The 24832-nt window shown below is 48.4% G+C and overlaps 1 pseudogene; it reads left to right on the forward strand.

Moving 5' to 3' along the window:
• Positions 1-750: 750 nt before the first annotated feature.
• LOC147914247 (large ribosomal subunit protein uL11-like) lies at positions 751-24800 on the forward strand (annotated as a pseudogene).
• The last annotated feature ends 32 nt before the right edge of the window (positions 24801-24832 follow it).

Consider the following 24832-nt stretch of genomic DNA (forward strand, 5'->3'; position numbering starts at 1 on the left):
GCAAGGATATGAACTATTGGAGGAAAAAACCTGGATAACGGGAAGACGGTCAGTGCCCTCCCACCGGAAAAACCAATGTGCCTATTGTAAGGAGAAAGGACACTGGAAAAGAGAGTGTCTTAAAAGCAAGAAACCTCCCCCCGGGTGAAAAAAATCAAGTAAAAAGCCACCCAGATGGTGGAAAGGGATCTTTGTTCTTTTTTTTTTTTTTATTGCAGTAACATTGGTTTATAACATTGTATAAATTTCAGGTGTACATCATTATACTTCTATTTCTGCATAGATTACATCATGTTCACCACCCAAATACTAATCACAATCCATCAAGAGATCTTTGTTCTGACAACGATTGTAGGGGCTGTGGGACTCCTTTAAACCTGAGACAACCTATTTATATTTCCCCACGGGAGCTCCGGGTACAATTGTCAGCGGCGGGGCGGGGGAGGACTGATTGATTTTCTAGTGGATACTGACACCACCTATTCTGTTTTAAATACAAAACTGACAAAAAAATCAACCACGTCAACTCCAGTAACTGGGGTTTCTGGCAAAGTCCAAGGTCGGTTGCTTTTATAGCTATTAGAATGCGAAGTAGGAGAGGGAACTCTAAAACACAGTTTCCTGTATTTGCCAGAAGGCTCCATCTCACTTTTGGGCTGGGATCTTCTTTGCAAACTAAATGCACAGGTAACTTTTACTCCAGGACAGCTAGACATTCAAATCCCTCTGGAACAATCTCTAAGATTACAGATGGCCTTGTTGGGAATCTCAGAATCGGAGCCAGAACTATTACCCCCTGAAATCTACGAGGAGGTAAGGCCCAATGTGTGGGCAAATGGGACTCCAAGTAAAGCAAAAGATGCCCAGCCAATACAGACATCGTTAAAGGAAAAGACAGTCAAGCCTAATTTAAAACAGGATCTGCTCAAACAAGAGGCCCAAAGAGGCACACAACCCATTTTTTTTTTTTTGTGAGGAAGATCAGCCCTGAGCTAACATCCGTGTTAATCTTCCTTTTTTTGCTGAAGAAGACCGGCTCTGAGCTAACATCTATTGCCAATCCTCCTCCTTTTTTTCCCCAAAGCCCCAGTAGATAGTCGTATGTCATAGCTGCACATCCTTCTAGTTGCTGTATGTGGGACGCGGCCTCAGCATGGCCGGAGAAGCGGTGTGTCGGTGCGCGCCTGGGATCCGAACCCGGGCCGCCAGTAGTGGAGCGCGCGCACTTAACCGCTAAGCCACGGGCCGGCCCACAACCCATTTTTAAGAAATTCCTGGAGGCAGGACCGATTAGGCCCTGCCAGTCTCCATACAATACATCTATTCTCCCAGTAAAAAAACCTAACTCCGTTGAGTACTGCTTTGTCCAAGACCTCAGTGCCATAAATGAAGCGGTTCAGGACTTACACCCTGTGGTACACAGCCCCTATACTATATTGACAAATATGTTGGGAGAATATGGTTAGTTTTCAGTTTCAGACTTAAAAGATGCATTCTTCTGTGTCCCGCTGGCTGAGGAAGCTCAACAGCTGTTTGCTTTTGAATGGTTGACTGTTACAGTATGTGGATGACCTGCTCGTAGCGAGCCCATCTTATGAACTATGCTTAACAAATACCATCAAAACTCTAAATCACCTGGCCAAATGCAGATATCAAGTCTCTCAAAAGAAAGCACAAATCTGCAAACAAAAAGCCACTTATCTAGGGCTGATTATTTCTAAAGGACAAAGGGAGTTATTGACCGATTGGAAAAAGGCGATCGCCTGCCTGGGCTCTCCCAGGACCCCGACAATTACGAGGGTTTCTGGGAATGGCCAGCTTCTGCCAGATATGGATCCCTAATTATGGACTTACGGTAAAACCTCTATATGAGGCCTAAAAAGGCTTAGACTCAGAACCTCTGGACTGAACTAAAGAATGTCAATTGGCATTTGACACCATCAAAAGCAAACTGTTAACAGCCCCAGCTTTAGGTCTGCCAGACCTGGAAAATCCTATTAGTCTTTATGTACGTGAGTGGCTGGGCGTGAGCCTAGGGGTGCTAACCCAACAGCTAGGGACTCCTCCCAGGCCTGTGGCCTATTTCTCCAAACAACTACATCAAACGGTAAGAGGCTGGCCTCCCTGTTTCAGAGCCGTGGCTGCTACTGGTGACATCCTACAAGAAGCTGAAACATTCACTCTAGGCTGACCCACCAGTGTCTATGTCCCCCATCGTGTCCTTACCTTACTGGAACAGAAGGGAGGATACCGGCTCACCTCAGGTAGAGTGGTAGATATCAGGCCATACTGCTCGACAGCCCAAGTGTCAGGTGACAAGTCTCTTCAACTCTGAGTCCCACCACCTTACTCTCCAGTGAAATCTCACAAGCAACAGATCATAACTGTTTACAGGTTATAGAAATAGTTTATTCCAGCCGGCCAGACCTAAAGCCTCAACCATCTGAAGACCCTGAGCTGGAATTATTCACGGACGGCAGCAGCTGCACGGATCTAGGTCAGAGACGCCGAATATGCAGTCGTGACGTCACATGAGACCATAGAAGCCAAAGGTCTAAGGAGCCTCAGTTCAGAAGGCAGAAATCATAGCCCTAACCCGGGCCTTACGACTATCTCAGGGAGAAAAAAAGGTAAATATTTATACAGATTCCTGGTATGCGTTTTCAGTGGTCCATGCCCAGAGGGCAATATGGGAAGAAAGGGGACTCTTCACTATTTGCAGATGACATAATTTTATATATAGAAAACCCTAAAGAATCCACCAGAAAACTTTTAGAAGTAATAAACGAATATGGTAAAGTTGCAGGATACAAAATCAACATACAAAAATCAGTTGCATTTCTATACACTAACAACGAAGTAGCAGAAAGAGAAATTAAGAATACCATCCCATTTACAATTGCAACAAAAAGAATAAAATACCTAGGAATAAACTTAACCAAAGAGGTGAAAGAGCTGTACACGGAAAACTATAAAACATTGCTGAAAGAAATTGAAGAAGAGGGCCAGCCCCCTGGCTTAGCGGTTAAGTGCGTGTGCTCTGCTGCTGGCGGCCCAGGTTCGGATCCCGGGCACGCACCGACGCACTGCTTCTCCAGCCATGCTGAGGCTGCGTCCCACATACAGCAACTAGAAGGAGGTGCAGCTATGACATACAACTATCTACTGGGGCTTTGGGGGAAAAATAAATAAAATTAAAAAAAAAAAAAGAAATTGAAGAAGACACAAAGATATGGAAAGATATTCCGTGCTCTTGGATTGGAAGAATTAACATAGTTAAGATGTCCATACTTCCTAAAGCCATCTATAGATTCAACGCAATCCCTATCAAAGTTCCAACAACACTTTTCACAGAAATAGAACAAAGAATCCTAAAATGTATATGGAACAACAAAAGACCCCGAATAGCTAAAGGAATCCTGAGAAAAAAGAACAAAGCTGGAGGTATCACACTCCCTGATTTCAAAATATACTACAAAGCTATAGTAACCAAAACAGCATGGTACTGGCACAAAAACAGACACACAGATCAATGGAATAGAATCAAAAGCCCAGAAATAAACCCACACATCTATGGACAGCTAATCTTTGACAAAGGAGCCAAGAACATACAATGGAGAAAAGAAAGTCTCTTCAACAAATGGTGTTGGGAAAACTGGATAGCCACATGCAAAAAAATGAAAGTAGACCCTTACCTTACACCATACACAAAAATTAACTCCAAATGGATTAAAGACTTGAATGTAAGACCTGAAACTATGAAACTTCTAGAAGAAAACATAGGCAGTACACTCTTCGACATCGGTCTTAGCAACATATTTTCAAGCACCATGTCTGACCGGGCAAGAGAAACAAGAGAAAAAATAAACAAATGGGACTACATCAAACTAAAAAGCTTCTGCACAGCAAAGGAAACCATCAACAAAACGAAAAGACAACCTAACACTTGGGAGAAGATATTTGCAAACCATACATCTGATAAGGGCTTAATCTCCAAAATATATAAAGAACTCATGCATCTCAACAACAAAAAAACTACCAATCCAATTAAAAAATGGGCAAAAGACCTGAAAAGACATTTCTCCAAAGAAGATATACAGATGGCCAACAGACACATGAAAAGATGTTCAAAATCATTAACTATCAGGGAAATGCAAATCAAAACTACAATGAGATATCACCTCACGCCCGTCAGAATGGCTATAATTAACAAGACAGGAAACAACATGTGTTGGAGAGGATGTGGAGAGGAGGGAACTCTCATACACTGCTGGTGGGAGTGCAAACTCATGCAGCCACTATGGAAAACAGTATGGAGATTCCTCAAAAAATCAAGGATAGAACTACCATACGATCCAGCTATTCCACTGCTGGGTGTTTATCCAAAGAACTTGAAAACACCAATGCGTAAAGATACATGCACCCCTGTGTTCATTGCAGCACTATTCACAATAGCTAAGACTTGGAAGCAACCTAAGTGCCCATCAAGGGACGAATGGATAAAGAAGACGTGGTATATATACACAATGTAATACTACTCAGCCATAAGAAACGATGAAATCCAGCCATTTGTGACAACATGGATGGACATTGAGGGTATTATGCAAAGTGAAATAAGTCAGAGGGAGAAGGTCAAATACCGTATGATTTCCTTCATTAAGTAGTAGATAATAACAACAATAAACAAACACATAGGGACAGAGATTGGATTGGTGGTCACCAGAGGGGAAGAGGGGAGGGAGGAGGGTGAAAGGGATAATTCGGTACATATGTGTGGTGATGGGTTGTAATTAGTATTTTGGTGGTGAACATGATGTAATCTATGCAGAAATAGAAGTATAATGATGTATACCTGAAATTTATACAATGTTATAAACCAATGTTATTGCAATAAACAAAAAATTAAAAAAAAAAAAAAAGGAAGAAAGGGGACTCTTAGCCGCTGACAAAAAAGAAATTCAACATGCTGTAGAAATATTACAGTTGTTAGAGACAATTAATGAGCCCTCACAAGCGGCCATAACACACTGCCCTGGTCACCGAAAGGGTGAAGGCCCTATCACTCAAGGAAACCAGCTGGCTCATCAAGCAGCCAAGGAAGCAGCAAGAACGAAAGGCTCAGCCATAGTTGGCCCATTACTTCCTCAAATAAACTTGTCTGACTATCAACCCACCTACTCAGAAAGGGATTGGGGCGTGCAAAAGACTGGGTTTTACCTAGACCCACAGACAGGGTGGAAGATTAACGACCAAGGGATAATTCTCATGCCTGAGACTCCTCTACCCGCTCCTGAGACGAGGGCATGAGATCACCCGTTATGGGAGGGACAGCACTTTACAGTGGGTTCAGAAATATATTGTGGGACCTAATTTATTTTTTTTTTTTTTAAGATTTTGTTTATTTATTTTTCCCCCAAAGCCCCAGTAGATAGTTGTCTGTCATAGCTGCACATCCTTCTAGTTGCCGTATGTGGGACGCGGCCTCAGCGTGGCCGGAGGAGCGGTGCGTCGGTGTGCACCTGGGATCCGAACCCAGGTGCACACCCAGGATCCGAACCCAGGCCGCCGGCAGCAGAGCGTGCGCACTTAACCACTAAGCCACGGGGCCGGCCCTGTGGGACCTAATTTAAAAAAGACTGTGCAACAAGTAACTAAAAATTGTATGATTTGTGCAAAAAATAATCCCAAAACTGCTCTGGCCCTCCTCAATTAGGAGTCCAACACAAAGGGCAATGGCTGACAGAAGACTGGCAGATGAACTTCACCCAAATGCCCTGCGCTGCTGGAAATTACCGCGATTTACTGGTATTTGTGGATACCTTTGTGGGTGGGTAGAGGCTTTCCCCACCTGGCTGGAGAAGGCTGCTGAAATCGTCAGGATTCTGTTGAAGGAGGTCATTTCTAGATTTGGCCTGCCTAATACCTCACAGAGTGACAATGGACCTGCTTTTGTTTCTCAAGTCACACAGCAGGGCTCCAAGGCATTAAATATTAAATGGACACTACATTAAGCTTGGAGACCCCAATCCACCAGAAAAACAGAAAAGATGAATCATACCCTAAAAAAAAGAACATTGCTAAAATCTGTCAAGAAACTCATCTCACCTGGGACAAAGCCTTGCCTATTGCCCTGTTGCGGATTAGGGTGGCTCCCCAAAGTAGGCTTAAGATAAGCCCTTTTGAAATTTTATACTGCTGTCCTTTTCAGGTTTCTTCTTTCTCTGGCGAATTGCCTGAAGCTCTACAGCACGTGGCACTCGCGGCTTATGTCAAATATTTAAGTTCTATATTAACTTCTAGTCATGAGTTTGCCTCTAACAGGTCAGCTTACCCGTCTGATATGTCCCTCCATCCTTTCCGTCTTGGTGACCGAGTACTGCTGAGGACCTGGAGGGAACAAGGACCTGAGAATCAACTGGCTGCCAGATGGACGGCCCCTTTGACATACTGTTGACCACACACTCGTCTGTCAAGCTCGCAGGAATAAAGCCATGGATACATCACTCTCGGATAAAGGCTGATCCAACCTCACAGGAAAGTATACCTCGTAATAAAAGGAATACTTGGCAAATCGAGCCCTTAAAGTGTTAAAATACTAGTATTCAGGAAGAAAACATTAGCCTTTTATATTTGTTTTCTTTCTTTACCGTCACTTTAGCCTGGAAAGACCATGCTGTGGTCCGTATGGCTCAGGCTATTGCATCATCTACTATTGTCACTAACTGTTGTGTTTGCATCCCAAGTCCTCTTCCGTTCTTGCACATGGAGATCCATTGGTCCACCCTGTACTAATTTTTCCCAGCTTCCTCCAGGTTGGACCAAAATGCCCATAACCCAGAGTTATATACCAGGTTAGAATAGGCCAGTTCTCCACCAAAAGACAGGGAACTCCTCCCTGCCTCACTATACCCTTAAAGAGAAAACAACACAACTACGTTATGTCTTCCCATATGTGCAACTTCCCCAGTTGAAATCCCAGCATATGGCTTTGGTCAGCAAGAATTAAGATATTCCTTGCTGTTATTTTCAAATGAGAGCTCTCACTCATGGACTCAAATATGAGACACTAAGTCTCCCCAGATAATTCAGCAGAAGAGGGTGCTCAATGTAATACCTGGCAGCACTGTCACCCCGCCCTGTGCCTTAACTTCTGTCTCCCCAGTGGGTCCCATTACCTGGTTTAGAGAAACTGAAATGGGCCGAGAACTGTTCTTCCGTTTTAATGGGCACCATTTCCTGTGGGTGACAAACATCATAGATACCACTGAAAGAAAAAATTTAGACTTTTCAATCTGTATTAACAATGTCACCTCCCTGGATGCCAGATTTTATTTCTGTACAAAGTTTCAAAAGGGCAACCCAGATATCATGATTAAATCTGGCGTAGGTACACAACTTATTATAAACACCAAACCATCCTCTTCTATAATCCAAATCACCCCTGGAGAACCTACAGACTCAAATTTTCCAGGTCACAATTGAGTAGAAAAAGCTACACTATCAGCGTAGACTCTGAGCATGCGTATTGTCCCCCCGAAGGGTATATATTCACATGCAGTCATAACGGAATACCCTGGGCACACAACTGTCAGTGGAGCCCAGCGGACTCAGGACAATGTCTATTGGGTATCTTAACAACACCTTTGAACTTATATTCTACTGAGGAAACTAAACATTGGACAAACTCCCTAACACTGCTCACTAGAGTCAGCCGAGATTTACCTGGTGGAATTCCTGATGGGGACACTTATTTCTCTGGGTATAGTCTGTTACCTGGGTGGGGAGTTGCAGCCCGCAAACACGTTCTTTGAAACTTACCTCGTACTCTTGAAATTATAGCTAATGAAACCGCTCTGACACTAATTTACAAACCTCTCTTGACTCTTTAGCCAAAGCAGTCTTGGATAACAGAATAGCCCCGGATTACATCCTTGCAGAACAAGGAGGTATACGCCTGGTGGCTAACACCACCTGCTGCACTTATATCAATACATCCTCTCAAGTAGAAACCAGGATTAATAAAATAACAAGCCGCCTGGATACAGACAACCTTAAATCATCAGACCCCTTTCCTGTCAAGAAGAGGTGACTGGTTTACCAACCTTTTCTCCTGGATACTGGTAGGAATTCAATCTATTCTTGTGGGTATCATAAAAGGTGGCCTAACATTAGTATTAATAGGTTTACTAATATATTTAGCCATTAAAATTGGAATAAAATGTGTATTCACTTAACCACCAAGGTTCCCAAGTCAATAGCGCGATCGTTCCCCCTTAGGCACCCCCGGCTCATTTTAAGAAGAGAGTGAATCTCTTCCACGCGATGGTCCCCTCACATCGCCCAACAGCCCTACAGCAGGAAGTAGCCAGACTGGACACGACGGCCCTGTTCCCTACACCAGCATATGATTATGCTGGGGGTATAACTGACAGGGGGAAATTGTTAGTGCCGCCTAAGTAGCTGAGATAGATACAACCAATGGTTAACACAGGTTAGCATAAGGGAAGCCATCTTGTTGAAGGAAGCCATGTTGGAACTGTAAATGACCCTGATTCACCAGACACCCCCTTACGTGTCAGCAATGTGTTAGTTTGCACGAGGCCTAGATAAGTAAGCATCTGCTTGTGAGAAATATGCATGCTCTGCTATTTTCCTGGCCCTGGCTTAGACATAAACCTCTCTATTGAGATAAGGCAATAACTTTGTTCTTAAAGTTTTCTCAGGAATGGGATGACCTCTGGGAAAGAGCCCTGTGCTGGTCTCCATAACCAATGGCAGGAGAAAGAGATGATCTGGGATCTCAAGGTCTGCTACACCAGATGGTCAACATTCTGAGACCCCCCTTTTCAGCCCATTTGCCCTATATAACTGCTTCAAAATTTTGTAGTTGGTTCTTTGGGACATTAGTTTGCCATCTTCCCCTTTGCTAGCGAGCTGTAATAAAAAACCCTTTCTCTCCTTGCCTGTTGACTGTTGGCTTGTCTTTGCGGTGAGAAGAAGACCCATTTTGGTGGCAACATGGGCAGCTGTGTCCGCTGGCACCAGCAAAGGCTCCGAAACCCAAACGAAATGAGTTCTCTAACCTCTTTGCACTTTTTCAGGACTTGCAACCTCCCTAGACTGCAAATGTCTTGCTCTGTGCTTGTCTCAACTCTCTGGGGGCCTGGAGGGGAGTGGGCAGACCCATCGGCACCTCCCTGGAAGTCACCCACATGGGGTTAGGTTCCTGTGCTAACATTTGCTCACTTAGTCACCCAGTCCTCCAGGAGAGGAGAAGAGGTAATTAGTGGGTGAACCAGGAGACCCACCTGAAGGTGGGGGCATCCCAGGAACTCTTTTCAATGTCTTCCTTTGCTGTTGGAAAGGGATTTTTAGGGTGCCCCCGCCTCCTGTCCCACTCTGCTTCTCTGCTGCTCCTGAGAGAGGTCATTCCATGGTTTCCTCGCATGGAGGCCCTGACTTCTGGCCTGTTTCCACTCATTGTTCACCTCCCCCTCTAGCCTCCTGAGTCGCCCCACAAATGGTGTCTCTGGCCTCCCTCCTCTCCACTCCCACTGCCGGGCCTCACCTCAGGCCTCATCATTTCTTGCCTGGGAAGCTGCAGCTGGCTCCTCGCTGGTCTCCCTGAGTCTGGCCTGGCCCCCTCAAATTTCCTCTCCACACTGTGGCCAGTGCCATCTTCCCTCCCTCCGCTATTTTCTCATGAAAGTTTTCAAACACAGAGCAAAGTTAGTTTTACGGGTAACACTGTCTATCCACCACCTAAATTCTGCCCATCTTCTTATTTGTTTATCACATTTCAGACTAAGTTGCAGGCGTCAGTCCCCTCCCCGCAGCACTTCAGCACTGTGTCATCACCTAGCATTCAGCACTGGTTTGCAGCTCGGCTTTTGGCTCCAGGAGGCCAAGGTGCACCTTTCTTTGGTCGTCCAGCACCAGGTCCATCCAACACCAGCCACCTCCTCTGTGACCCCAAATTCGACCCAATGAAATCAAAGTTGCATGCCAGTGGGGAAGTGGGTGCCATGTCTGCCCTGGCCCCCAAGATTGGCTTCCTGGGTCTGTTTCCAAAAAAACGTTGGTGATGATATTGCCGAGGCAACTGGGGACTGGAAGGGTCTGAGGGTTGCAGTGGACCTGACCCTTCAGCCCAGACAGGCCCAGACTGAGGGGCACCTGCTGCCTCTGCCCTGACTGTCACAGCCCTCAAGGGCTGAAAGAAGCAGAAAAACATTAAGCACAGTGGGACTGTCCCTTCTGATAAGATTGTCAACATTGCCCCACAGATGTGGCACCCATCTTTAGCTGGAGAACTCTCTGGAACCATTAAAGTGATCCTAGGGACTGCCTGGTCTGTGGGCTGTAACGGACAACATTTCAATATACAATGAAAAGCACAGATCTTAAGGGTCCATTTGCTGAGATTTGACTAATGCATACACCTGTGTAACCCAAACCCCTATCAAGATACAGAATTTCACCATCACCCCAGAGGACTCCCTTATGTCCCCTTGAAGCCAATTGCCCCGAGCTCCCATGGGGGTCGGGGGAAGTGGGTTCTGATTTTCTTTTTCCACTGTAGATTAGTTTTGTCTGTTCTTGGCCTTCACGTAAATGGAACACACAGCATGTGCTCCATTGTGTCTGGCTCCTTCCACTCAGCCTATAGTTGTTGATACTCATCCACGTGTCGCAGCTACTGGTGGGTCATTCCCTTTATGGACACACAGTGTTTCAGTGTATGACTACATCACGGTGCCTTTATTCACTCTTCCTCCTGTTGATGGACATCCGAGCTGTTTCCAGTTTGGGACTATTATGAATATAGTTTCTATTGAACATTTTTGGACAAATCTTTTTGTGAGAAAACGTTTTCATTTCTCTTGGAGTGGAATTGTTGGGTCATAGGGTAGGGGTATGATTAATTTTACAAGAAACTGCCAAAACTCTCTGCAAGGTGGTTGTACCGTTTCACACTTCTACCTGCAGTGCGTGCGAGTTCCGGTTGCTCCCCCCGCACCAACGTGTGGTGTTGCTGGGCTTTTTAATTTTAGCCTTTCTGGTGGGTGTACAGCGCCATCTTTTTATAAAGCTTGTCGCTGGCTCCCTGTGGCTCTCAGGAGCAAGTCCAGCTCTCAGCCTTAGCTCTGAGCTCCTCCAAGATCCAGCTCCTCTTTCCAGCCTCGCCTTCTCCACCCGCTGTTTGATCTTCCCGCTATATTCACTTGAGTGCGTTTTTTCCCGGCATGCATGGCGTCAGTTCATTTTTCTCTGCTATCACATGGGCTGGTTTTTCTGTCTGGAATGTGCTCCTGCCCTCACTCATCTGATGACATCCTAATTGTCCTTTTACCTAAGGTGTCACCTCCTCCAGGAAGCCTTCCTGGGCATCTCACTCAGAGGAAGTCACTCCCTCCTTAGTGCCATGAGGGTGCTTTCCAGTTATTTCTCCTGCAGCTCTGATCACCCTGTTCTGGACCTGCCTCACCCTCTAGACTGTGAATTCCATGAGAGAAGACACCCATCCGACTCACCCCTGCGTCCACAGCACCCAGCGCCGGGTCTGCACACGGTAGGAGCTCAGGATGCATTTAACAGCATCGACGGCGGCAGCAGCGGCAGCTGGACCAGCCGCTCACAATCGCTGCATGCTCACGTGTGCTGGGCCCCGTGTGAAGCACACCAACTTCCTCGTTTAGTCCTCCGCACAACCCTGTGAGGGAGAGATCTTACCATCCCTGTAACACAGACGGGGACGCTGAGGCTTGGGGAGGGAAAGAGCCTTGCCCCAGGAAACGGCTGGGATGTGTCCCGACATCTTCTTACCATGCGGGCATCTGCTCAAATGTTCCCTCCTTCCGGGGGCCTGCTTGCATTTTCTTCCTCGACTCCCCACCCTCAGCCCCACAATCTCTCTCCATCACATCCACCCACTTTTTGGCCTTCATAGCCCCCCAAACAGCCTGCAGTGACCTTATTTACCTACCGTTTACATGCTTATCATCTGTCCCCGCCCCAAACAATGAGCTTAGGAGAACTGCAACTTTGTCCTGTCCAGTAGGTCGCCCCAGCACCTGGCCACAGTGCATGGCACACCGTCGGGACTCTGGCAGAAAGTGGAGCAAAGGACGCCAGTACCGCAAGCTTTTAAAAAATGTTTGAAAAATAGGTATAAAAATGACACATAGATAGACTTAAAGATTGGTGCATTTCATTCTATACAAATTTTGCCTTAAAGTTAAAAAACAAATATTGAACTCTAGTTAATGAAATGCATCCTGAAGTGTGTAAAGATAAAGTGAACTGCTATCTACAATTGACTTCGAAATGCGTCCAAAATTAAGATGGTTGGATGGAGGGAAGGAGGGATAGACAGGCGGATACGTGAGAACAAGCAGATCAAACTGTTAATTACGGAATCTAGGTGGTAGGTGTATGGGTGTTTACTACACAATTGTTTCCAATTTCCTGTATGTATGAATATTTTTATAATAAAATGTTGGCGGAAAGTCATACAGGTACAGGATAAAATTCCACCAGTACAGAAGGATATTGAGGGAAGCCTAGACACACAGTCTCTTCACCCCCGACCCCTCTACTCCTGGAGTTTTAATCATTGTAAACACTTCCTGGTCTGTCCTTCCAGAAAGGGCTTCTCCTTTTACAATAATCACAGAAGGATCAACTACATTGCATTTTGCACCTTGTTCCCCCCTCCCTCATTAATGTGTCTTGGAGACTTTTCCACATCAGCACATATAGTTTTAGTGTTTCATTTCGCAGGATGTATGATACCGTAAGTTTTCCCGTTGTCTCCAATAATGGGCATCTCGCCCACATGAATTCACTCTCTCCTCAGTTCCCTGATGGTACCTTCTGGCTGTTTCCACCGCAGCTCTGACGACCCTGTTAGGAAAGGGAGCATAAGAGCACACCGCAGATGGTTCCACCCCAAGGCCCGAGGGCTGGCCTTTTCAGCCTCATGTCAGTCCGTCTCGGCTGTGGGCTAACCCTCAAGGGGGTGAGAGGGCACCTGTCAGTTGAAGGCGATTCTCTAGAGAGGGAGGACTGTGAGCTGTTAGTGGTAGTGCTGACAGCAGCGGGGTCAGTGCCCAGTAGAGGGGATGGGGGGGCACTGCCAGTGTCTACAGTCCACCCCTTGCACTGCTCGGTTCACCTTGCTTTTCACAGTAAATTCACTCTGTCCAGGCACAGCTGGCCCAGGATTCTGGTTGATCATTGCTACGGACTGACTTGTGCTCCCCCCAAATTCATAGGTTGAAGCCCTAACCCCCAGTACCTCAGAATGTGACGATAGTGGAGACAGGGCCTTTAGGTAAGTGATTAAGTTAAAATGAGGTCATTAAGGTGGACCCTAATCCAATCTGACTAGTGTCCCTATAAGAAGAGGTGATTAGGGCACACAGAGAGACCTCAGGGTCACGGGCACAGAGGGATGACCATGTGAGGAGGCAGCAAGAAGGCAGCCATCTGCGAGAGGCCTCAGAGGACCCAACCTGCCGGCACCTTGATCTTGGACTTCCAGCCTCCAGAACTGGGAGAAAATAAAGTTCTCTTGTTAAGCCACTCAGTCCGCAGTATTTCGTTATGGCGGCCCCAGCGAACTGATACAGTCACAATTCATGGAAACTTACTAGACTATCTAGGATCCCTGATGTTGCAGTTCATCACGAGGCCTTAACTCACCATCTCCTAACCTCCTGATCTCCCTCTACTGTCCACTGTAAATTGCCCTAATCCCCAGCACCTCCGCTGGTCCAGCTGCTGGCTGGTCGCCTGAACAGATGGTACCGTATCAGGAACTCAGTGTTGGTCCCTGTGGTCGACAGGTCAGACCTTCAGTGGCAGTTACTAGACCAGCCTTGGCAGCCCCCATCTTTAAATCTTGTTTCTTCCAGGTCCCTGACTAAACCGTTAAGCTGTTCGCCTCAGCCCATGAGACTATAAATATTTGGCCGTTTCTCTCTTTTCTCAGAGTGGTTGACCGAGTGCACAGCCTGAAGCTTTGCCCGCGGGGAGGACTTCCTCTCACTGCTGTCTTTCAGGGTGACCCCTGAGCGGGGCTGTGTGAAAGTGCTAGCATCTTCAGCTTATCCCAATGTACCGAGCAGACCCGTTCATGAGCCAAGCTCAGGGTTTTCCTCCCCATCAGCTGGTCACGGGGAACGCCTCAGGTGGCTTACTTGTGAGCTGAGGGAGTAGTGTCAGTGCAACACTAGTAGGTGACATAGGTGACATGGGGGGGTCTGGACCACCTATTCATGCAGGTTACTCATGCTCCCTGGACCGTCTTGAGCCCAAACCAGATGTGCCTCTTCCACCTGATGATGGGTTGCTGTCGGTCCTGCTGACCTTATGACTTGGTGGATAACAGTGCCTGGTGCATGATGGGCAGTTCTGGTCACTTGTGCCCTGTGGTCAGGTGCCCCTTCTCTACCACGGCCCAGGAGCATGTTAGGAGCATGTTTTTCTCGCATCTTCTGCTGAAGATGGCATGGCCTTGCTCCAGAACTCTACCGGTCTTCCTGTGACTCCTTTATTGGGGTTTGTCGGAAATTCCACATGGCATCTTCATCTATCACAGATACTTCTAGTACCACGAAGTCAGCCTGATCACATGGCTCAAGCAACTCTGCTGCTGGAACTGCGGCCTGGAGCTGCTGCAGATCTGTCATTGCTCTGGGCCCCACTCAGAACTAGCACAATGAATATTCCCCTCTGTGGGGGAATGGAGTGCAGAGCGGTGGGAGTTATAGACGCAAATGCCCGTGGGGTAAAGTTGTCAGATAAAACACAGGAAGCCCAGTTAAATTTGAGTTTCACATAAAAGATGAATAATTTTTTAGTGTAAGTATGTCCCATGCAATATTTGGGACATACTTACACCAAATATTGTTTGTCGTTTATCTGATATTCAAACTTAACTGGACGTCCCGTATTTTTATTGGTAAATCTGGCAACTCTTCCTTTGTGAGCCAAGCATTCCGTAGCATAAGACAACTTGGTGTTGTGGGAGATCAAAATTGGCCACCCTGAAATATATCTCTTTACCTTGATTATTTTCTCTGACAGACATTTGACCTCCCCCAAACTGCCTAAAGGAATTTAACTCTGGGTGTAGACAGACCGGCAGGGTCCTCGCTAAGCCCATTCCTAACAAAATCCTGTATACCAAATATTTACATTTGTAAAGCTATCTCCCTCTGTGTAGTGGGAAGAGGGGGGGATGACCTTATCTGTGAAAACTCTTATCAGGACGGAAGAAGAAGACTTAAATGTACATACTCTTGATTACTGTAATTCCTGTCTCTCCAGCCACATTCTCTATAGGTGGCCCTGCAAAGCATTGTCTGACAAACATTTACATTTCCCTCTTCATGTAAATTGTCTTCTTCCCCTGTGAAATCCCAAACTACTACCACCCCCAACATCCTCCTTTGTCTTTAGCTGAAGATAGTATTTAAGACGAGAATCACTGCTATTGTGTGGAGAAACTCAGTTTCCTGGTTTCTCCCATTTATACATGTTATTAAACTTGGTATTATTTTCTCCTGCTAACCTGTCTTGTTAATTATTTGGCCAGCCAGAAAAACCTTAAGGGAAAGGGCGGAGGGGGATTCTCCCTCTTCCCTGACAGTGTGATGGGGACTGGGGGACATGGTGGATGCATTTACGATCAGCACCCAATTGGAGAATGATCAGCATTTAAAGCAATTTCAAGTAAAAATGAAAAACAAGGTGCCAGATCTGGCTGGAGGCTCATGAGTGTGCAACCCCTGGCAAAGAACTTGAGTTCTGGAGTTTGAGAGCTGAGATTTGAGTCCTGGATCCACTGCTCACAGGCTGTATGACCTCTGACCTTAGAGGCCTCATCTCTGTGAGGATTAAATAAGATCCTGCATTTAAATAGGGTTACTGCTAAATAAGTTTTAATCTTCAAGATGACTGAGTTGTCATGCAACAGCTCCCTCTAGTAGTCACAGGGCATATGTGTGTGTGCTGCTGCATGGCTAGGGTCCCCGGGGTCTTGGCTTCAGGGTACCCAGTAGCCAGGCTGGCCAGGCATTGGAGGAAGGGTCCCTAAGCTTCTAGATTCCAGTTTTTCACATAAACCTCCATGATTCTGCAACACACCAGCTGCCATTACTTTTATTTACTTAATATTCTCCTTTAAATTGTTTCCCTATTTTTAGTTAAAGAAATCTATTATAATAGGAAACTTGACAATTTTCAGTTAAAAGGCTTAGCATCAACTTTCAGAAATAGAAGGTAACCACAAAGTAGACACGAATGAAACAAACAAACAAAAATGTTAAGTTTTCCTGGATAATGGGGTGAGAAGAAGAATTGGAGGGTCTCTCTCTGTTCTCTGCCTCTCAAAAGAGAGATTACAGCAGCACCAGCCAAGGTATTAAAGACAGGCTAGCTCCCTGCCAGGACTTTCTTTCTGCTGCAATCAGAAGAAAGGAAAAAGAACTAAAGAGAGAACAAAAACATTTCGCCTTCATGATTTGGTTATTCCACGCTGTCTAAAGTCAGCTCACACACCAGGCGAAGTACCTGTCGACGCTGGAGGAGATGCTGACAGAGGGCAGAGGTGTTGAAACTGAGCCCCTCGTCTCCTCTTCGACTAGAGTATTTTTGCTTTTACCTTGTTGGAATGTAGTGGGAAGGGAAAATTGTTATTAAACAATCACAACAACAATACAAAACCCAAACACTGGACTGCAGCCGCCTGTACCTTCCAGGGAGGCTGAAAAATTCACCTGAGGACAGGAGCCTCATTTGCTTAGGAAAACGTGTCCTGGGCCTTTGGCCATTGAAGGCAATACCCAGGGTACTATCTGGAATGGAGAGGGGTAGAGTGGTTTTAAAACATGTTCATGAATTCCTTGATGTTCCTTCAAGAAGTGGGGGTAATTCTTCTCCCCTTGGGTGAGGGGTGGATTTAGTGATTCACTTTAGTGAAGAGAATATGGCAGGAAGTGATGGAGGGTGACTTTTAAGACTAGGTCATAAAAGGTTCTGTGGCTTCCCTCTTTCTCTGCCTCTGATCACCTACTCTGGGGGAGGGCAGCTGCCATGTTGGGAGGACACTCAAGCAGCCTGATGGAGACACCCAGTGGCAAGGAAATGGGGCTTCCAGCGAACAGCCATGGGTGTGAATCATCTTGGAAGTGGATTCTCCAGCCCCAGTCAAGCCTTTGGAAAATGCAGCCCTGGAAAACATCTTGACTGCAGCCTCATGAGAGACCCTGAGCCAGAACCACCCAGCTAAGCCATTTCTATACTCCTGACCACAGAAACTGAGATAATAAATGTCAGCTCCAGCATCAGTAAAATGGTGCCCTTCCTGGGGAGAGAGTTTTCCTCTGAAACAAAGACCCAGCTGGTGCAAGTCTCCCATTTCATAGCTTAGACGACTGAGTCGCAAAGAGGAGGATGCCATGCAGTGGGTTCTGTGCCACGTTACTGTCAATGCTCAAGAGGGCTGTGGGGTTGTGACTGGTCTTGGCTACTTTGCATTCAGGGTCACGCCCAAGTAGTGGCAGGGTCTGGACCAGCACCCCGTCTCTGGCTCCTGCTCCACTGCCGTATCAAGTGCTGGGGCTCTCCACTGCGCCCACCAGAGGAGCAGGAACCCTCCCCGGCACCCCTGCATCTTTGACCTTGGAGGCTTGGAGGTGGGGAGACACTGATGCAGGTTCCAGTTTGTCTTTGCTCTTCCTCACTTCACATCCATCTTCCCTTCCTGTCTGCCCTGCTGACTTCAGGCTCCAGCAGCAGACGCAAAACAACTGTCCAACTGAGCCCACGTGACCCACTCCCACAGTTCCGTGGGTCATAGGGATAAGGGTCCCGAGAATAAATCCCTCATTGTATACCTCACTCATGGTGGTTCTGTACTGATCGAGCCCTGACTGACGCTGTTACTGATTCTCTCTTGTGTCCCACTCCTGGATCCTGGTTGATCTGCACAGGAACCAATGATTCCCTCTGGAAAGACTTTGAAACTAACGCAGGACAGAACACTTCTTGAGCACCTACCATGTGCTGGGTCTTGTAGACATTATTTTGTGTTCTCAATCATGCTGCATGTGCTACTATTATGCCCCCTTTTCTTTCCAATGATGAAGTGAGGCTCAAATAATTTGCTTGAGATGCTATTCCAGGAAACAGTGGCGTGAATGATAGTACCAGCTTAAGTTTCTTGAGCCCTGACTGTGTGTCAGGCACTGTGATAGGCACATGTTTTACGTGCATTAGCTGATTTAATCCCCACAAACTCCCCTGAGAGGGGGGTTTTGCAGACGAGGAGACTGGGGCTCAGAATGTCTGGCCAGTGGAATGTGAAGGAAGTGATGCACACCGCTTTTCAGCCTGGCCCTGACTGACATCCTGCCCATCTGCCAACCCTCATCGGCCTGTCTTGGTGACTGTGGAGATCGGCATTCCAGATGGTGTGGCTCCAAAATGGAACATGGGGTGACTGTGGGAGTGAAGCATCACACTTGATTGTGTTAGGCCTCCGAGGCTTCAGGGCTCTGTTGTTACTGCAGGACAGCCTCGCTCTGTTCTAAGTATTACCGTGAAAACTTAGATTCCAATTTTTAAAAAGTGAGAAAATTCTGAGATGTTCCCATTGAGGATAATTAGTGAAAGAAGGAAATGGGGAGTTGGGAATAGAAAAGAGACTGAAACAGGTGGCAGAGAAACGGCTGAGGTTTTATGATGAAGACTTGGGAGAGAAGAAGGAGACCGAGTGACAGGAGACCTGGGCCCTTGTGAGTAAGGTGGGGAGGGCGGCAAGAGAGAGAAGACAAGTCAAGCTGTTGAAGTTTGAAATTGACGATCAGAGACGTAAGTGTGTTATAAGGGCAAGAACTCAAGCACACTTCCTCCTCCTCACCAGCTGACCTTCGAGGCTGGTGTGGCTCTGAACGGCTGGTCATTGTGAGTGACCTGCCTTCCTTCTTTCCTCCTGAGAACACCTCTGCTGGGGAGGACTCTGGGCTTGAGGGGCTGGTGCCCAACCCCTTGTGGTCCAGAGCGTTCATGCTTACGGTGAGCTCTGCAGTCCTCACTCCCCCTGGTGGATCAACTCAAGCTCATTGAACATCTGTGATATTTGCCATGTGTGTCCCACGGAGTCTTCAGTGGCATTTGTAGAAACAAGAGGAAATGCCACTGGACAATACAGTCTCACAGAGCACGGGATGAAGGACAAGGGCTGTGAGCAAATCCATCCAGAGACAAGATAGAGCCTACAGAGCCAGAGAGCCTGGCTTCAAGTCCTGGCTCCACACTTACCAGCTGTGTGTCCTTGGGCAAGTGACTCCATCTCTCTGTGACTCAGGCTTTGCGTCTGCAAAATGGGGCAATAACAGTGCAATCCTCAAGGGTTATCGGGAGGATTAACCAAATTAATCTCAAAGATGCTTGGAGCAGAGCCTGGCACAGAGTCGGGGCTCGATATGAGTCTGCTGTATTCCTCCTGCTTCTCCTCGCAACGCCTGTGGGGGGTGTGTGATCGTGTTGGGGAGCAGCGTGGGTGTGGGATGGGGAAGTGGATGGAGGATGAGCGACAGCTCCTCTGATCTCCCTCCCGTGAGTCTTGCTGCCTGGTTCCTGCTTCAGCCCCACTCTGCCCCAGCTGGGTGACTTTAGGGATTTTACTCAACTTCTCTGTTCCTATGCAAAGGGAGGCCAATAATGACAGTACCTACTTCAAACGGCTGTGTGGAGGGTTACATAAGGGATTACGGTGAAGCACTGATGCTACCCCGGCCCCCGGAGTGAGGTGAAATTGGCAACCCTTAGACTGCCCCTTGAGCACCGTCCACACTCAAAAAATGTTAGCTGGTATCATCACTCTTATTTCAGCTAAGTGGTCCTCACCAGAATCACCCAGAAGCTTGTTCCCAGGTCCCACCTCCAGAGACTCTGACTCCATTGCTCAGGGGTGGCCCAGGAATCTGCATTTTTACAAGCACCACCCATCCCCCCACAACACTGCAGTGCCCCCAGAAACTCCAGCTTTTCCGCTTTCCCTTCCCCTTTCCAGGCCACCCCAGAACCCAGAAGAGGCATCGCCACCAGCCTTTGTCAAACCCCGTATTCCATTCAGGAGAGGACCCCACCACCCTCCCACCCCATGCCCGTTTTCAAGGAAATTTGTCTTTGGGTTAAAGTTCCAGTCTCTAGTCCTCTATGATTGTTAAAAATACATATTTCTACAAAGAATGGGATGAATGAATGCCTAAACGAACAAGTCATCCCATTCCCAAGAAGAGCATTCTCAAGGAATGGACTAAACCGGCCGGCCCGAGACCCTCCTGCATCTCACGCAGGGGTCTGCATTTTATGTTTCCACCCATTCTGCTGCCCTCTGGAGTACGAGGACCTCGCCCTCAGCTGGGGACCTGAGCTGCCTTAGAGCCAGTGGAGTGGGGGCAGCCACCGCCCCGACGGCCACCGGAGGGCGCTCTTGCGCAAAAGCCTGCATGGCCCTCGGTCCTGCCAGGGGAGGCTCCTGCCTCCTCTCTTGTTGGACAGCCCCTCCCTGGAGCCGTGGATGTGAGGGGGCCTCTACTGGGGCACACCAATGCCAGCTTCTCACCCAGTAGATCCAGCCCCACCTGCTTTCCTTTGTTCCTCCAACTTGAGCCCTTTCCCACCACAGGGCCTTTGCCCTTGCGGTGCCGTCTGCCAGGCTCGCCTTCCTCCGTCTACACCCAGGGCTGAGTCTATCTCCCCTCCTGGACTCAGCTCAAATTTCACCTTCTCGAGAGACCTTCCCCAGCCCTGGTGTTAAGTGGGCCCCCTGCTATTCCCAATCTCACCCGCTTTTCCCCCTTAATACAATTTGTAATTATTTCGTGTGTGGTTTATTTTGTCTTGTTCTGATTCTGTCACCAGACAATAAGCTACTGGAAGCAGGGGTCTGTTATTGCCTAGAGCCGAGCACAGTGCCCGGCACATAGTGGGCCCGCAGGAGATAACAGTTGAGTGCATAAACAAATTTTTATCCAGGTCACACTCCTTGAAAGCTTTAATTACCCAGGAGAGCAGGGCTGTCAGCTGTGTCAGTGGGCACGCCGTGGGAGGACCGTGTTAATCCTGCTACTGGGAGCAACATTTTTGAACTAGGCACTTTTTTTTTTTTTTCTGAACAGACAAACCAAAGCTTTCATCACATTTTCAAAATGCCCCCCAAAAGATAATGAAGCTTATTGTAAGGGAACTTTTTTGAAATAGTAAAGGAGTTGCTAACGGATGAGGTTTGGTAGTCGGACAGCTCCATCTTCCAAAGGAGACAGCAGCTCACCACTCTGGAGAGGGCAAGAGAGCCTGCTGGGAGGGCAGCTCGGCTCATCTGGCTGGGACTTCGCATGTAGGCCACTGGGTTTCCCTGGGTCCCCGTCCCCTCACGTATAGCATGAGGGCAGAAGGAGATCATGCACGGAGCAGGCTTAGCACTGTGAATTAGGCCCCCAAATAAATGTCAGCACCACCATGCTTGGAGCTAGCTGCTTACAGAGGAGCGTCCCCCGTTCCTCCAGCGCCCTCTCTGGGAGCACCAGCCAGGGGAGTGCGGGGACGGACACCCAGCTAGCTTGTAGCCTTTCCCTTCAATGTCGGCTCAACCTCCACCTCCGAGAGGCCTCTTCTCTGATTCCTCCTCCCCACTGGCCAGGGCTCCCTCCACTGAGCCCCTGCACAGCACCCCCACCTCCCCGTCACGGCCAGGGCCACGCTGCACGATCACATGCTCATGGCAGGGATAGGTGAGGCTGTCAGTTTCCCATGGTCTTGTGAGCTCCCTGAGGATAAGGAACCTGCCCGGCTGCTCTCCGTTGGCCCCCAGAGCCCATGGGGCTTGGCACTTAGTCATCTCTCTATGACTTTAGCCACTTTATTTGTTTGTTGAATGAACAAAAGCAAAGCCCACCATCTGATCAGCCGTCTACAAGCTCCCTCCAGGCTCTGGACCATCACGGCCTCGGCTGCCATTCAGCCCCTCAGTTGGTGCCTGCCAGAGCTGCTGAAACAGCCGTGCTCACATTTGCCAACATGCTCAAGAGAGGTGGCACCTTGGGGCCAGCCCGGTGGCGCAAACAGTTAAGTGCGCGCTCTCCGCTGCGGCGGCCCGGGGTTCGCCGGTTCAGATCCCGGGCGCGCACTGACGCACCACTTGTCAAGCCATGCTGTGGCGGCGTCCCATATAAAGTAGAGGAAGATGGGCACGGATGTTAGCCCAGGGCCAGTCTTCCTCAGCAAAAAAAAAGAGGAGGACTGGCAGATGTTAGCTCAGGGACGATCTTCCTCACCAAAAAAAAAAAAAGAGAGGTGGCTCCTTGACACGCTGTGATCTGCCCTTTCCCAGGCACCTTCTCTGGGTTCTTCGTATTTGGTGTCATTCATTTCGCCAGCTTCCTGGTTTTACAGGTGAGAAAGCTGAGGCCCAGAGAGGTGAGGATGAGGATGAGGATGGCAGCGATCATAGCAACATAGTTTCTGAGCACAATTCCCTTTAATCCTCACTACAGCCCCGATAGACATACTCCTCATTTGCAAAGGAGGAAATGAAGGCTCAAGGAAGTGAAGGAGCTTGCCCAGGACCACACAGCTGGCAAGATGAGCCCAGATTCTCACCCCAGTGCCACCTTGAGCTTCCTGGCACGAGACAGAGTTTCCCAAGGCAGACAAGGATCTGGCCGTGGCAGTCAGTGCTGCAGGAGTGAGGAGGGGGAAGAGACCAAGGGGCTGGGGGCAGTCAGGGAGGGCTGCCTGGAGGAGGAAGTGTGGACTAGGCCTTGGGATGGAGAGGGTGTGGTATTGTCCAGAGGCCTAGGCCTATTATCGCCCTCCTTTTACAGAACTGGAAACTGAGTCTGCCAAGAGGGAGAGCCAGGATTGGCACCCTGGTCTGTGTGACTCAGAGGTCTATGCTCTCAACCACCACATGATTATGCTTCAAGCTGGCTCCAAATCCAGGGCTCTCCCTGAGCTGTGCCCTCCTCCTCCCTTGTCATGCTCCAGGCTCGGAATGTCTACACCCTCCACGGCGTCATTTCTTTAGACTCGGTGACTCTGAGAACCACAACCCGTGGTGGGGCGGGACTGCCACCCCCACCCCCAAGTGCAGACCTCCAAAGAACCAAGGACAATAGGCTTGCTCCTCCCAACAGCACTCACTCTTCTCCAATTAACTTGACCAAAAGTAACAAAATCCCAGTTGGTCACACAAGACCAGGAGTACTAGAAAAGTACATTTCAAAGTGATTGATATTCTACAAACATCCCCAAGGGGAGCATGAACCCTGAGAGAGGACCCTGACCCGGGAAAGCTGTCACCCTGAACTAAAGCTTAGAGTGACGGTGCACGAGACGGCCCCAGGGCATCTGTGAAATTTGCAAAGGACCCTGTGCATGGCCGCAGCCTAGAGGGAGAGTGCTGGGAGTGGAAGGGGCCTTTGTCTCAGAGCTCATGGCCCCTGAACTGTGGGGCCCAGACCCACCCCACCCCAGATCTTTGTGGCTGCAGGGGAGTTGACGAGGGCCGGAGAGGTAGGAGGTGAGGTCGGAGGGAACACCAGGGGACCTGCGGGGCCTGGGAGGCGTCACACAGTCTGGCTCTTCCTCCGCGTGCCATGGGAAACTTTGGGAAGTTTTGAGCAGAGGAGTGTCCGGATTTGACTTGTGTCTTAAAACGCCTGCTCAGGCTGCTGTGTGCAAAAGAGAGTGTAGGTGGGCGAGGGAAGAGGCCGCAGAGGACCAGAACCCAGGGAGGAACCGGGTAGGACACCCCTGCAATAATTCAGGTCAAGACGGCGGGGGCTGAGGAGGAGTTGTTAGACGTGGTCAGAGTCTGGAAGTGTTGACAGGATTTCCTGGCAGACGGTTGTGGGAGATGAGGACAGAGGAGTCAAGGAGGACTCCAAGGGCTGGGGCCGGAGCGACTGCATGGACTGTGCTGCCATTTCTCGAGGTGGTGAGGACAGGGGGATTTGAGCTGAATTCTCTCTGACCCCTAATCCCAGAGCAATGAGGTAAACCTAATGCTTTGGCTTCAAGCCTCTCTGTCCCCCTCCTGTAAATCTTATCCACAAGCCATCCATCTACCCATCCAATCATTCAATCATTCATTCATTTGTGTCATTTAACATACGTTCATTAGTAACTACCATGTGGTAAAGATGAAAGGCACTGGACTCATGAGGATTAATTAGACTCACAGCCTGCCCTCAAGAAACTGATAATTTGGTGGGGCATTCACAGATCAGCCAACCTTACTCATTCATGTATTCAGTCATTTAGTCACTCAACAAACACTCACTAGCACTTAACTTCTGGCAAGCAAGCTTCGTGGTAGGCACAGAGGATGATCTTATCCTTAAGAAAGTCCTAGTCCCATTGGAGAGCCTGGGATTAGCCATCCTCACCCATCCATTCATTCCTTTATTCATCCACTGAAGAGCTGCCAACATCCAGCCTGTACAGGGTCTGGCAGATGACTCCTGCCGGATGACCCAACAGTGGGCCCTGCTGGGCGTCTCCAAGCAACAAGGCCTCCCTCTGGAGCCCTGGCCTCCCCGCCGAGTTCCACCTGCTGCCCTCGCCACGTGAGCAAGCCCCAGGGGCAGCTGCCAGAGCCCATCACGACACCTCCCCCCAGCATGCTGGGGGCTAACTCTGGTGCCATCTTCCCACAGAAAACCATGAGTCCATCCATCCGGGTGGCCACCCCCGCAACCATCCGCCTGGGTCCCATCTGACCCTTCTTGACACCTGCAGGTCCCAGAGCCCA

Source organism: Ceratotherium simum, chromosome 21, assembly GCF_057802395.1.
Source record: "Ceratotherium simum simum isolate JZ-2026a chromosome 21, ASM5780239v1, whole genome shotgun sequence".
NCBI classification, from domain to species: domain Eukaryota; kingdom Metazoa; phylum Chordata; class Mammalia; order Perissodactyla; family Rhinocerotidae; genus Ceratotherium; species Ceratotherium simum.